Source organism: Agelaius phoeniceus, chromosome 6, assembly GCF_051311805.1.
Source record: "Agelaius phoeniceus isolate bAgePho1 chromosome 6, bAgePho1.hap1, whole genome shotgun sequence".
Taxonomy (NCBI): Eukaryota; Metazoa; Chordata; class Aves; order Passeriformes; family Icteridae; genus Agelaius; species Agelaius phoeniceus.
The window spans coordinates 1895976-1909283 of record NC_135270.1 but is presented as its reverse complement, the minus strand read 5'-3'; the positions used below and the strand labels follow the sequence as shown (position 1 = coordinate 1909283).

Here is a 13308-nt window from a genome sequence, read left to right as displayed (position 1 = left end):
CAGAAGCCCTGCAGCAGGCTCAGATGCCAAGCCAAGAGCAGGGAGCCTTTCTCATTTTGTGCAGGTGCCAACATCAGCTGAGGCAGAGCAGCAAGGTGGGAGCATCACCTCTCATTTCACTGCCCACCCAGCTGGCCCCTGGGTGCTTTGTCAGCTCCTGGCAGTTCAGCTGGCTGGACTTCAGTGAAATGGTAAAGAGTGGCCACTGCTCAAATTGCTCACATTTCTCTGCTTCAAATGGAGAATAATTTGCTTCTCTTTGCTAAAAAAAAAAAAAGTGGTGTCAGCAAACAGGTTCAGAAGATGACTGTAAATTTCTTTAGAGAGAATCTAAGTCCGTTTCTTGGTCGTTAAGGACCTGGACATGAAAGGCATGGCAAGCACAAGTGGCCCTTTCTTTTCAATGTCCAGGGCAAGGAAGGGCTGGGAGCAGCAGGAAAGGGACCCCACAGGGACACCACGTCCATGGGCAGCAGCAGAGGGCACGGGGAAGGAGCACCTGGCAAGCTGCACTGCAAAAGGAGAGAAACAAAAAAATCCCAGGGATCCAAGGGCAGGAGAGCTGAACCAAGAGCAAGAATGTGCTCCCAAGGAAAGAGGAGGCTCCAGGCAGCCAGGGACAGCTGGGGTGCCCTGCAAGGAACAGGCAGGCCCAGCCTGTGGGGCAGGAGACAGGAATGTGCTGCAAGGTCAGAGAGCAGCACAGGCACATCCAGCCCTAAGGACACCACAGAGAACTGAATGGAAGACCCTATTTATGGCTGGAAACTTCTCCTGCTACAAAATAATTACTCCCAAAGAAAGGCAGCGCTAGGGGGAAGATGAAGGAACTTCCAGTGACTCTTCCAGTCTTCTTGTCTTTCAGTTGATTGTGGAAAAAGCAGGGGAAAAAAATCTTCAAAGATCAGCTGACAGCAGATATAGGGACATGACTGGTTTTAAAGGCTAATTTTTTTTGAAAGAATGAAGGCAAAACCAGGGATGTGGAAACTGTTTACAGAGTTTTGCCTTTTTATTTTAAGCTGTAAAGCACCTTTAGGACAAGACAAAAAGTATGCACTGATATTGGCGATAGATTAGGTGTGAATAAAATTTCCTTTTTCCCATTAACTATTGTCCCAGACCATCATATTTTTTTCAATTGATATACACATAACAGAAGCCTTAATCCCCTAAACCTCTATGAATTTACCTTTTCTTCCAAAGTCTTTTCTGACATTTTCTCCCCTCAAAACCAAAATGTCATTCCTGAATTATAATCTCCCAATAGAAAGACAACCATGGAAAAAAAAAAAAAAAACAACAACAACAACAAAAAAAAACCCAAACAAACCATGCCAACTAATTCCAAAAATAAGCATTGCTGTTCACAGCACCGTGAGGTGAATGAATGGTGAGAGATTCCACCAAGGGAATAATTGTGATGTCTATAATGTTAAGGAATAATTTGGCACCAAAAGTACCCAAGGCCATACTGGTTGGCGATTCAAACACGAAGCATATCAAACCACCACTGATAAGCTAAATTAACAGATAGCTTATCTGAAGCATATACCGGCCATATGGTGCCACAACTTCTGTTGCCTGTTGCTGGCATAACAATAGGCCACTGCAGTCTTAGACTAGAAGCACTATTTGACAAACTGTCAACAGCATTTTTATTTTTTTTTTGCAGAGCTCTAGGGCAATGGCACACTCGCCTATTTGCATTTTTTTTTTAAACAGGTGAACAAAGAGTAAACCAGATGTCGACTTTAGAAATCGAGCTGTCTGGATCAGGAGATTTAACAGAGGCAGGCATACTGCTACAGCTCAAATCTAGACAATGAGCTTTTCTAAAAACACTCTGGCCTAGGGGAGTGGCTATTTAAAACACTTGGCTTCTTTTATTTCAGCACTATGGAAGTGAATTCTACTCTTAAGTGCCAGCTCAAATGAAGTCATTTTGTTTCACTGGGGCTTTCTTTGCATTTCAGAAATGTAGCATGTACTGTAGTAACGGAAAAGACCAAAAATGGTGGGGAGTGTGTGATGTGGAAACCAGCAATTTGATCACATTCAAAAAAAAAATTGAAAGGACAATTAAAGCGCAAGTTACATGAAATTTACTGTTCCTTCTCAAAAAAAAAAAAATAAAAAACAAACCAACACAACCAAAACAAAACTAACAACAAAAAATAAAACCCAAACCACTTCTGAGTGCTTTAGAAAAACCTGATATTTCAACAACCCCCTCAAGTTCCACAAAGACAAGCAAAACTGACCAGTAACAACCATTTGCAAGGGGACTTGAATATGTTACAGGAACACATTAAGACCAAATGTATCATGAAAGTTGTCTTCCTGCTTTATCTAAAAAACTAAATCTTACTATTTGAGGAGAAATAATCTTTTCATAACAACACAGCAATCTACTCAATCATTACAAAAATTGACAAAATAAAAACTACTGTCAATCAATATATAGTAGGTCTGTCTATGATATTCAATTATGAAAATGTGCTTTTAGCTGTGTTCTGTAGGAGTGTGAAAGACATAATGAGAAAAATAGATAACTTTCTGTTCTAATAATCTGTTCTGCTTTGATAGGCAGTTATGGGAACATATTTATTTCTGACTTATACCCAGCTAAGTATGTAGCATTTTTAGATTATCTTTTCAAATTGTTCTTGAACATTCTTAGTTAAAAAAAAAAAACAACTCCTTTCATGTTAAGTTGAGATTGCACTTGAACTCTTTCCAAAAGCCAGAGCTGTACTGAATTATGATAATTAGAAAGCTGTGCGCATAAAAGGCAGCACAGTTGATGCATTTAAAAAAGTTCATGCCAGAGAATATAAGTTCAATATGTTCTCACATAATTAACATTTCCCATCATTAGCAGCAGTTTTCAGTTCATGTATCTGTAAAAACAACAGCACTCGTCATTGTTTTAGATTCCCAGTCAATAGCATTTTAATAGTTTTACACATAATCCCAAACTTTCGTCCCTTCCCCCTCCCCACACATGGAGATTTCGCATTCTACCTCCTGACCTGCTAGCAAACACACTTGGATTCCGGGCTGGTGTGCTCCTGCAGCCACCCAGACGGGCTCTGACCCCCGGGTTTAGGGAAAGCCTAAGGGGAGCTGGAAAGCCCAGCAGGCGCTGCCAAGGTCCGGCAGGATGCAGGGGCAATAATCACGCTGCTCCAGTAAACAACGAGCAGAAGACAAAGAACAAAAAGTTGTAGGTGATACCTCGGACTGGACAGGAGCCAAACTAAAACAGGCTGCCTCTGACAAGCCAGGCACAGGCTGGAGGGACCAGGAAATGGGGTCAGAGCCCTGCGCCAACCGGGCAAGCCACTGCACACCCTTCCCACACTCGCAGATTTCCATCGCGTCCCGGACCCGCGCACCAAAATCCACCCCAGCAACGAGGGCATGGAGCTGTGGTGGGTTATTCTTTGAGAACTTCCTGGGCAGAATAACTCCAGTTAGTTGTTAGGAGCCAGGTTTTGAACTTTCTATCCCTGTATTTTGAAATTAATGTAATTCTGGTTGAATATTAATAACCTGATCCAGTATAAAAGTTGCTGACTCTGCATCAGCACAGACAGAAATTTTGGCTTTTCAAATGACAAGATGAAACTCACAGTGACTGCAGTGGGATCACAAAAACAAGAGGTTTCTTGTATTAAATCAGAAAACAGCTGAATTTTATGTGACAGATCTGAGGAACAAATTTGAAGTTGCTGCCTCAAAGGACTTAAGTGTGCAACTTTTCACTCTCTTCTGTTTTGGAAATGAGCAATCATTAAAACCAAACACAAAATTATTCCAGGAAATATTATTCCATCCTTGTTCCACTTGCAAAAGTCAAAAGGAGTTTTGCCCAAGAACAGAGAGCGAGATATGGTCATAAAGTGGGAATTTATTGCAGAGATTTTTTTCCTAAAACTATGTCTTCAGCACAGCTTAGAGTCAGTTGGCTTTACAATTAATAATGCCATTCATCTGTTCATACATCACAGGATGCAATCTAAATTATACAGCACTTGTACAAACTGCCACAAAACCTGTAACAGCCCTTGCTTGCAGGGAGATGATTTGCCTCCTGAAAGTTCTAAAATTTTGTTGAGATTCAAATAATTCTTCAACAGAAAAGGGCTGCGGTTTAGGAATATAAACCATCCCTGCTTGCGGCAAGCGTTCATGGCAGAGCGCAACACGGCGGCACAACAGAAATTAAACCTCAGGTCCCAGAAAAAAGGATTATTTCTCTCATGAAAAGGTAGGGCCCTCTGATGAGCTGGAGACTTCAAAATCATTTTTAAAGGGCCAATTTGCACCCTCATTACAGCCAATGTAATCCAGCAACAGGCTGTATGAAGTTGATGGAATTAACCTGAATTTAGACGAGATTTCTAAGAAGTCAGCCCTCGCCTCATATTTGCACATGCTATGAATAAGAGCCCGAATGGAATGAATGATCAGCTGTTAACAGAAATTTGCCTTCCAGTCTTAGGCAGATTACAAGTTAAGCAGAACATAAACCCCGAGCAGAAATCTGAAAAAGTATGTGTGTCAAATCAATATTCTTTTAAATCAAAGATGTCCTTCTTTAGACATCAAACATCACACCAACCATGGACATAAAGCATATGCTGTAAATATCTCAGTATTTGATCCAGCAAATGTTTATTCCTATGAGTCATCCTGGTCACTTTAACCTGAGCAAGGACTGGATCCAGCCAATACTTTCTTTTTGAATAAATGGAATCACTACAGAAAGACAGTTTTTAAACTGTCTCCAGAGGGGTACAGGGTTAATATTAATGACATGAAGAAATACCAGCTAGAATGAGTGATGTGCATATTTATATATATATATATATATATATTTATATGGTGTGTACCCAGTAAGAAACCAAGTGCTCATAACAGGTTTGAAAGTAATCTTCTCCCAAACACACACATCCAGAACTGTACAGTAAATCTCCATGTTTTGGGAACAATCTTAGGCACGTCCTAACAAAATGAGATTACTTCTGGTGAAATTCTTCCAGCAGTGTAACCATCCTACTTTACAGTCTGAAAACTGACAGCTGTATCATAATACACAACTGCATGTTTTTACCTTTCACTTTTTTTTAAAGCAAGTTGCCAGTATTTCTCAATAGCTCTGAAGTCTTTATTCCTGTATTGCCTGTACTGTACCTTGAAAGTTTGCTTACAACATTTTCACAAAGGCAGCTTAAACAGAAAGAAGGAAGAAATGGATTTTTCCCTCAGCATGTGACTCAACTGAAACTTAACTTTTTCAGGCATGGACAAACAAAGCCCAGAAACCACTTTAACAATATCCAAAACCACTACAGCATCCAGCAGCAGCAACAACAACAAAAACCCAGTGGTTCCAAGCGACACCAAACACAGCACACACATCCCCACACGCTATCATTGCTCAGCTGGACACTCAGGGCCGGGGCTACTTCGTAATTAAGTTTCTGCTGTTCTTTTCTGCCTGTTTAATTAAAACTCCTTTAAGTGCGCTCTGTCTTTACTGAGACTCCTGTCAAATCAACATTTTTCCTTGGCTTCAGTGCTCCTGTACATCCCACTCAGCACCGACTAAGAAACTGTGGAGAATATAAAACCACAATTTGAACCTCAAGAGCTGTTGCTTTGCTCTCCTGGCTGAAAAGGCCAATAATATTTACTTCACCAAAGTGGTGTAAGCAGGATGGATGCTCAAAATACATAGAATGTGTTTAGCAATAAAGAACTTCCCAAAGGTATTTCTAGATTGCTAAGAAGAAAAATGGAAAGAAATCCTTTGCATCCAAAATTTCTGCTTGGTCAGCTGATAAAAACCTGGAGCAAACAAAATACAGACTTATCCATATTGGTATAGGAAACTCTTTATGATCTAATTAAACACCAGTGCAGTGTGAAAAGATGTGTTTTCCCACAAAGGTAAAAAAATAAATGTGCCTCTAAAATGTTTATCCTTTGTGAAAATAATTTCAAAAAGTGGATTTTAAAAACTTGCAACTTCAGAATGTGACCCAAATATAAAATCTTCAGTTTTGTGTTTTAAGAACATCTGCTGTATTAATTCCGGTATTTCCATTCCCAAATAAAGTGTGCGCGTGTGTATACGTGTGTATATAAAAATACATATGTTCACATACAAACATGCAAGCTTCCCTCCCACCCCTAGAAGTAATTTAATATCCAGGTCTGTGTCATTTTTAACAGCACCATCTTACCATCAGTACAATCTAATATTCTGTAATGGTATTCCCCAACTATTTATAGAGGTAGAATACATCATACATTACAGACACACATTCCCAATCTAGGGTTGTAAGAAGAACCCTACATAATGTTAAATTAAGTCCTAATGTAATTATAATCATTTTTGTTTTCATATTCAATTGCAGGTAGCACGTAGTTATTTACATGAATTTTCCTGTTAGAGGCATTCCCACAGAGATTTCCATATTAGATGTGCTGCAGAATAACTGAGCATGCAGCCAGGCATGTTATCCACACACAGCTCCCAACTCAGCCCTTACCCAGCTCTGTGGAACCGCTAACCTGCACGATTGCATTTCCAAACTTTATCAGCACGAAGAGAAAGCAAACATGCTCCTGCTAATACAGGAATACAGCTGCATATGGACTTTTTCCTCCCTGAGGCTCTGCCATTTCGGCTTATATTTCTTATACACGCTACTTTAAGTCAGAAAACACCGGTACAATCTGATGTTTCTTGCCCTTTCTTGCCTAGAAAGGAGCAGTTTAAAAAAATCCTGGGAGCCATTTACATTCAGAGAGCGCAGGGCAGAACTGCTCCCTAACTTTCCAGCACTTCTGGAGGTCACTTTTCATTTCTTCATATCAAAGGCAGGCACTTGTTTCTAATAAGTTAACAACTCTCCTGAGAAACGTGGGTGGCTGGTATTTCATTGTTTCATAAATATTTTTACACTGGTAACACCGTTCAACTTAAAACAGATTTCAAGAGGAGAAAAATCACGACTAGGACCGTGCTCGACAGAGGCAGGAGCACAAACTTTTCTCCTTGGTGAAAACAGAGATATTTCCCCCCTCCTCTCGCTTTATTTCGCCTCGCTGTTTTTGTTTGGTTGTGTGGAGGGGGCCGCTTTGTTTTAATTTGGGTACAAAAGGCGCACTGTATAAGTTTTCCCTCCCCCTTGGAAGTGTACTTCCTTTGAAAGCGCTCCTCTGCGAACAAAGGCTGCCACCGGCCCTCCGCACCAGCTGTGCGATGGAGCTCTTCAAAACCTCGCCGAGAAATTTAAAAAAAAAAAAAAAAAAACATAAAAACCCAAAAAACCACCAAAAAAACCTTGCGGTTCCTACCGAAAGGAAGTTTTCCAGGGACAATCTCCTCGGTGTTGCTGCAACTGCGACTTTGTCTTTTTTGGATACAATGTTTCTGCTGACTCCCGAAAATTTTCCACTTGAATGTGCAATTAACCAGCAGCGGCGGCGGCAGCAGCAGCAGCTCTGGAGAAGGAGAAGCAGCAGCGAAAAAGGACATTCCTTCTTTCATCTTTTAGAGGAAAACAAGCCAGGGGAGGGAGGCAGAGCTGGGAGCTCCGCGCCAGGCCGGGCCGCCGGGGATGGCTGCTGAGCGCTGCGAGCCTCCGCGCCCGGCCCGGGGCTGCTCCCGGCTTGCGTGCTTCCCCGCGGGAAAAAAAACCAACAAAATATGTGAAAAATGCCAAGGATCGGTGCGCGCGTGTGCGAGGGGGAGAGCCTGTGTGTGTGCGAGAGAGAGAGTGAGAGAGTGAGAGAGTGCGAGCGGCGTGCGAGCGCGCCCGGTGCCGGGCGGTGACTCAGGCCACTGGGTGCGAGCGGGGGAGCGCAGCGGAGCGGGGCGGGCGGCAGCGCCTGTTGCAGCTCCGGCCGCGGCCCCGCAGCGCCACAACTCCGCGCCGAGCAACTTCTGCCCCCGCCGCGGCCCCCGGCCCGCCTGCCCCGGCACCTGCGGGGGCTCCGGGCCCCCCTCGGGCCGCCCCCGGCCAGGACGGGCCCCCCGCCCCGCCGCACAAAGCGCCCGCGGCCCCGCTTACCTCCGCGCCGCGGCCCCTGCGCGCACCGCCAGCGCGCCGCGCTCCGACGGCAAAACTTCGCCCGCCGCCCCCGGGCCGCCCCGGCTATTTATGGCCCCGCGCCTATTTTTAATCGGCCGCCCGGCTATTTATACCGCGGCCGTAGGTTGCCGCGGGCCGGCGGACGGAGCCCTCGGAGGATGAGTTGCTGCCCGGCCGGCGGCGGGGCGGGCCGGGCTCCCGGCCGGGCTGCGCGGCGCCAGCGATGCGAGGAATGCGCGGAATGAGGGGAGGAATGAAATGAACGCGGGAGCGGGGCGGCCGCGGGGCGGAGCGCGGCCCGCCGCCCCCTGCGGCCGCGGGCGGGCGGGCGGGGCCGCGGGCGGGGCCTCCGCGCCGCGCTGACCTCATAGGGGAGCCCGCGGGAGGGGGCCCGGCCGGGGCACCGCGGCACCACCGTGGCCCCGGGCTCGGGGGCACCGCCGGGCCGTGCCCGCCCGCTCCGGAGCGCCCGCAGGGTCCGCAAGGCAGCGGGCGGTGCTGCGGGACGGAGTTCGGAAGGGAAGGATGCGCGGGATGCGGCTCTGCCGCGGGGTCCGGCCGGGGAACCAGCGGGGAGGCTCCCCGGGGATGCTCGGTGTACACACTCTCGCATCCAACCCCCGGGTGCCCTGCAAAGCCCTGGGCAAAGCCTAAGGAACGTGGGTCTGAGTCCAAAACACCCAACAGTGCCCCACAGCACGGGATGAGAAGACATCACACCCCAAATTGACATGGGCATAGCATGGCCCAGGGGTCCAGTCTTCACCCTCACTCCAGATGCTGAGCTTTCTCACAAAACTGTCCCCGGATCCAGACTTCACAATGCCCATTTTGCACTGCTCTGAATGAGTGAGCCTGAGTGCCACTGGACTATCTGTACCCTTCTTGTCCTGTGTAACCCATCCCCCAGAAACACTCCCCAGGCAGCATCACAGGCACGTCTCCTTCAGTTAACAATCCGCTACCTTATGGAAATAATTGCAGGGAAGGCACAGCTGTTGTGCTTGTGACAATTCATATTTGCATAAGCAAAAGGGATAACTGGACACCTTGGTGTTTGTGAAATAAATTGCCTGCTTTGATGTGCAAACACACATTTCTACCCACCTTTGAAAGTTTGCCCAGCAGGGCTACGGCGTTGGGAGCGATCACAAAAATCACGTCCCAGCCTCAGAGGAGCAATGTGTCGGCATCACCAGGCAGCATTTACACGCACCTAAGTCCATGACATGCTGGTGGAATCCTCAATAAATGCCCTGCATATTAATTTTTTACAACTTAGAGAAGGGATGCTCAGCGTGTCGTTCTGGGAATGCCAGGAACGTGCTTGTCCCGCTGCTTTCCCAGTCCCAACCCCGTGAGACGGCCATGATGTTAGCAGACGTCCTTGCAGCCTGTGGCTGACCCCAGAGCCCCTTGAAAAGGAGCCACTTGAAGCTCACATTGCAGTTTACAGGGAGGCTGCAGCTGTTTTTTACCTTTGTAGAGCAGGCACAGAGTGTGTTTGATGGGCAGAAGGGGCAGGGTTCCCGCTGGTCACACACATGACACTGACTGAAACCTGCTAAAACAGCCCTGCAGAAAAGCCTGCAACAATAATTAACAATACCAAACAAAGCCAAAGTCTGAGCAAGTCTTGGTCAAAGGACTGTGAAAATGCACAACCAAATGTATTTTAGATTTTTTTCCCCCACACCATTCCACACTGGCTGAAAAATTCCTTCCCCAGAACAGGCTACAAGAAACCCCTTCACACATGCAGAATTTCTTTTCTCTCCAACTCCTTCTCTCCAAATAGCTCTGGCAATATTGTCTAATAAGTGTGTGAGTGCCTGCACAATTGGTAAAATTCAATCACTTTGCAGATGTCTGCACAAAAGCTATAGTCTCCTGAGTGCACTTAAAGATTACCAACTCTTTTCCAAAGTTGGAACAGAAAAACGGGACAAAACATTGCCCTCCAACACCTATAACACAGATTTATTTTTTTTAGTCACTAGGCTTTAAACTCCCTCTGCTATGCTCACTGCAAAAAGAAATGTGAAATGTCTTTAAATAAATATGATTTTTTTTCCCATAAGGCTTGCAGAGGAAGTACCAAGAATAGTGATCTTAAATTCTATGCATGTGCAGGGTCCAAAAGGTATCACAGCTCTCTACGTGTGGAGGGAGGGCAGCAAATCTTTGGACAATGGATAAATAGAGTTTGGAAACTTCTTACCTACAGCAGTTCTCACAAATGCAAGTGATGCAAATTTTGCAGGATCATGCTCTCCTCATGGAAAAGAAATAAAAAAAAAGAGAATTGCTTCTGCAGCCATCATCATGGATGAGCACAAATCAGACTCAAACAAGGTTGTAGCTGTTTGCTGTATCTGCAGACAGACAGTTCACTTCTGCAATTCAGAATTCAGAGGAATTGTGGAAGAATAATTAAATTTTCCTGATGCCTCCATATTTTCCTGTTAACTGCAAGGAGCAGGGAAGGCTCAGGCAATTCTGTCTGCTTCCCAGGTTCTGAAGTTTTCTCTTAGTGTCCTTCAGAGGAAGAAATTCTCCCGTGGAAGAAAAACAAAACCGAATGCTTGGGGGAGGCTGGAACCCTTGGAAAGGCTCCTCCACAATCCGCAGTTTTCAGCTGAAGGCTGGGTCCTGGCAGAATCTTGCTCCCAGGCTCTGCACATACCAATGAAACCACCAAAACTGAGGCCAGGCTGAGCAGCAAACCAGCGTGGTGACTGAACCTCAGCCCTTGAGAAGCACAGCCAGCAAGCTCCAGACAAAACCCACGTCCTCTGAACACGGAGGGAGGGAAATTCTGTCCAGCACGGGTCTCCCTGGCCTCCTGGCTCATAAACCCTGGAGATTATCCTGTCAAGCCACACCACATTGGCAGTCACTTCAAAAAACACATACCTGGAATGCCCATGACTTTCTGACAGGAAAAGAAGAGGTGTACTGGGGAGAGAGAGCCCTGTGCATTTTGACAGGTGGTAAAGACAAGGTAAAACAACATCAGGATCAGGCAGCCTGTCAGCCCAGCCACTGTCCCCGTGCCAGGGCAGGCTTTGGAGGCCCGATGGATAAAGAAGGAAAGCACACTGGCAGCACATTCATGGACAGAACTTTGATGAATTGCCTGCCCTCTGTTTATTGATGAATGGCTTCTTCAGGCACACAGGTGCGCTGAGAATCACAAAAGCTGCAGAAAACAAAGGGACAGTGGGACAAGCCCAGGCAGGGGCATTTCCTGGGGACAAATGCTTAGCTCAGCTAGAAACGAGACATACAAGTGGGGAATATGTGAAAATGTGGTAAGAAGGGGAAAGAATGGGATTCAAGAGACAGTCCAATAAATGGACTTCAGATAGAGAGACTGGGGAAAGAGAAAAGACAGAGAAAGTGAGAACAATTTTTGAAACTACAGACAGAAGACAGGAAAAAATGAAAGTTTTAAAAGGGTGATAAAAATGGAGAAAGGAAAAGCTGAAAAAGAAAAGGAATTCATGGGGCAGAAAGAACAGCTGAAAGGAAACCAGCTGGGAGAGCAAGGGAAACTGTAGTTTAGGAGAAGAAAAAATAGGAAGTAGCAGAAACAGGGGACAACAGTGAGGAAAGGGAATGAGCTTCACCATGAAAGAAGTAAGGTAAGGGAGGACAGAAAAAGCAAGGAAAAGAATTAGAGAATAAAGGTCTGCAGCACTATCAAGTCTTGATTTGTCAGTGAAAGACTGTTTAGAGTGCAAGTCCTATTGAGTCTGGGGCAGAGGCAAGTGTGAACATGCTTGGAGATAAGGTGGGGGCTGGACTGTGCCTTGCATGTAGGAACCACTTCTGTCTTTATTAATGAGAGCACTGATAGCAGGGGGCACTGGGTACAGGGAACATGACTTACACATTTCAGCCCTGCCACCCAAAACCAGAGGGTGCTTTGGGGCCTCCAGGAGATGAAACAGCACCCAAAGACACAGGGTTAACAGAATGCCTTGCTTACTCTAGGAATAAGTAAACTCTCATCTGCCTAGAGAGCACTGGCTGATGAAAACAAGATGGACTTTGCAAATTCTAGATCCAGAGCCCATTTTGGACTTGGAATGAACCTGAAAGCTCAACAACATTTGGACTCAGTGTTTTGGTTACAGATACTGCAAGAATTTTAAAACTTTGTCTTTGGATTGCAGTTCAGATAAGCAAAAATGCTAATCCCAAGAAATGCTTAAAGTACTGCATAGATTAGGATTAATCTATAGTGTGCAAAGAATTAAATATCCAAATCAATGTGCTGCTGAACATGCCAACAAAACAATGCTGTGGGGAGGCTGCAATGTAGTGGAACAGAGCTCCCCATATTACAAATCTAGCTGCTGAGCTTTGTAAAGCAGCAGACAGCATAAAGAATGAAAACAAATAACAATTTAATAATGAATTACAATAATTGAGTCGAGAGGAAGCCAGGACAAGAACCACGGCCTCAGAGCCCAACTGAGTTAAAATAGTACAGAGAGTGGAAATATATAATTTCAGACAATCCTGGGTGCTTTTTTCTAAAGGTGAACTGAGAGCTTTTTAAAAAGACATGAGCAGAGTGCAGGGCTGTGTATTTGTGCCATTGATGAAATCACTAACACCAACATGGGGTGGCTCTCGTCCTGCTTTACAGCAAACAATGCAGGCACAGCAGCCCCTTCCTTCTCCTGATAGCAATAATTCCCAGTGCCACTGATTGAAACAAATTGTTGTCAAAGCCACTTGTGTGGTTGGGCTTTTAAAAATATATTTTGCACCACAAATTTTGTGGTGTTACTGTCCTTTTGTGCTGGGAGAGGAAAAAAATAACAAAAAAGGGAAAAGAATTCCCATTCAAATTCCCAAAGTATCTCTTTGATTATAAAAATTTCAGGTTTATGAGCATTTCTCAGCCTGCCTAATATGCAAATGTTTTTGTTCTCTCCTTTCACTTCAGCCCAGATTCCTAATGGTGTTCAGATGTTTGATGTTAGGTGCAGGAATTTTTAATCCTCTTCAGTATCTAAGTACCTAATTTATTTTGGTTTGAATGGGGTTTAGGTGGTAGTTCTATTCTGGGAATTCTTCATGCTTACCTGGACACATGAACAATGATAATAATAATAGTAGAAACAGCAATAAAAATAACAGTAACAATAATAACAAAGATTAATTCTTATCTTAACCA

At 45.0% G+C, this 13308-nt stretch overlaps 1 protein-coding gene across 3 annotated transcripts in view; it reads right to left on the bottom strand.

Annotated features, from left to right (window-relative positions):
- TEAD1 (TEA domain transcription factor 1) overlaps nucleotides 1-8388 on the bottom strand; it is a 159237-nt gene extending 150849 nt beyond the window's left edge. Inside the window, exons 1-2 of one of the 3 annotated variants that reach the window (XM_077179480.1) lie at nucleotides 8094-8388; nucleotides 7378-7524 (exon numbers count right to left, since the gene is read on the bottom strand). The gene's annotated coding sequence lies outside the window, so the exon portion shown is untranslated. The remainder of the gene's footprint in view (nucleotides 1-7377; nucleotides 7525-8093) is intronic. The other 2 variants (XM_077179482.1, XM_077179481.1) reach the window with 2 other exon arrangements.
- Between the last annotated feature and the right edge of the window lie 4920 nt (nucleotides 8389-13308).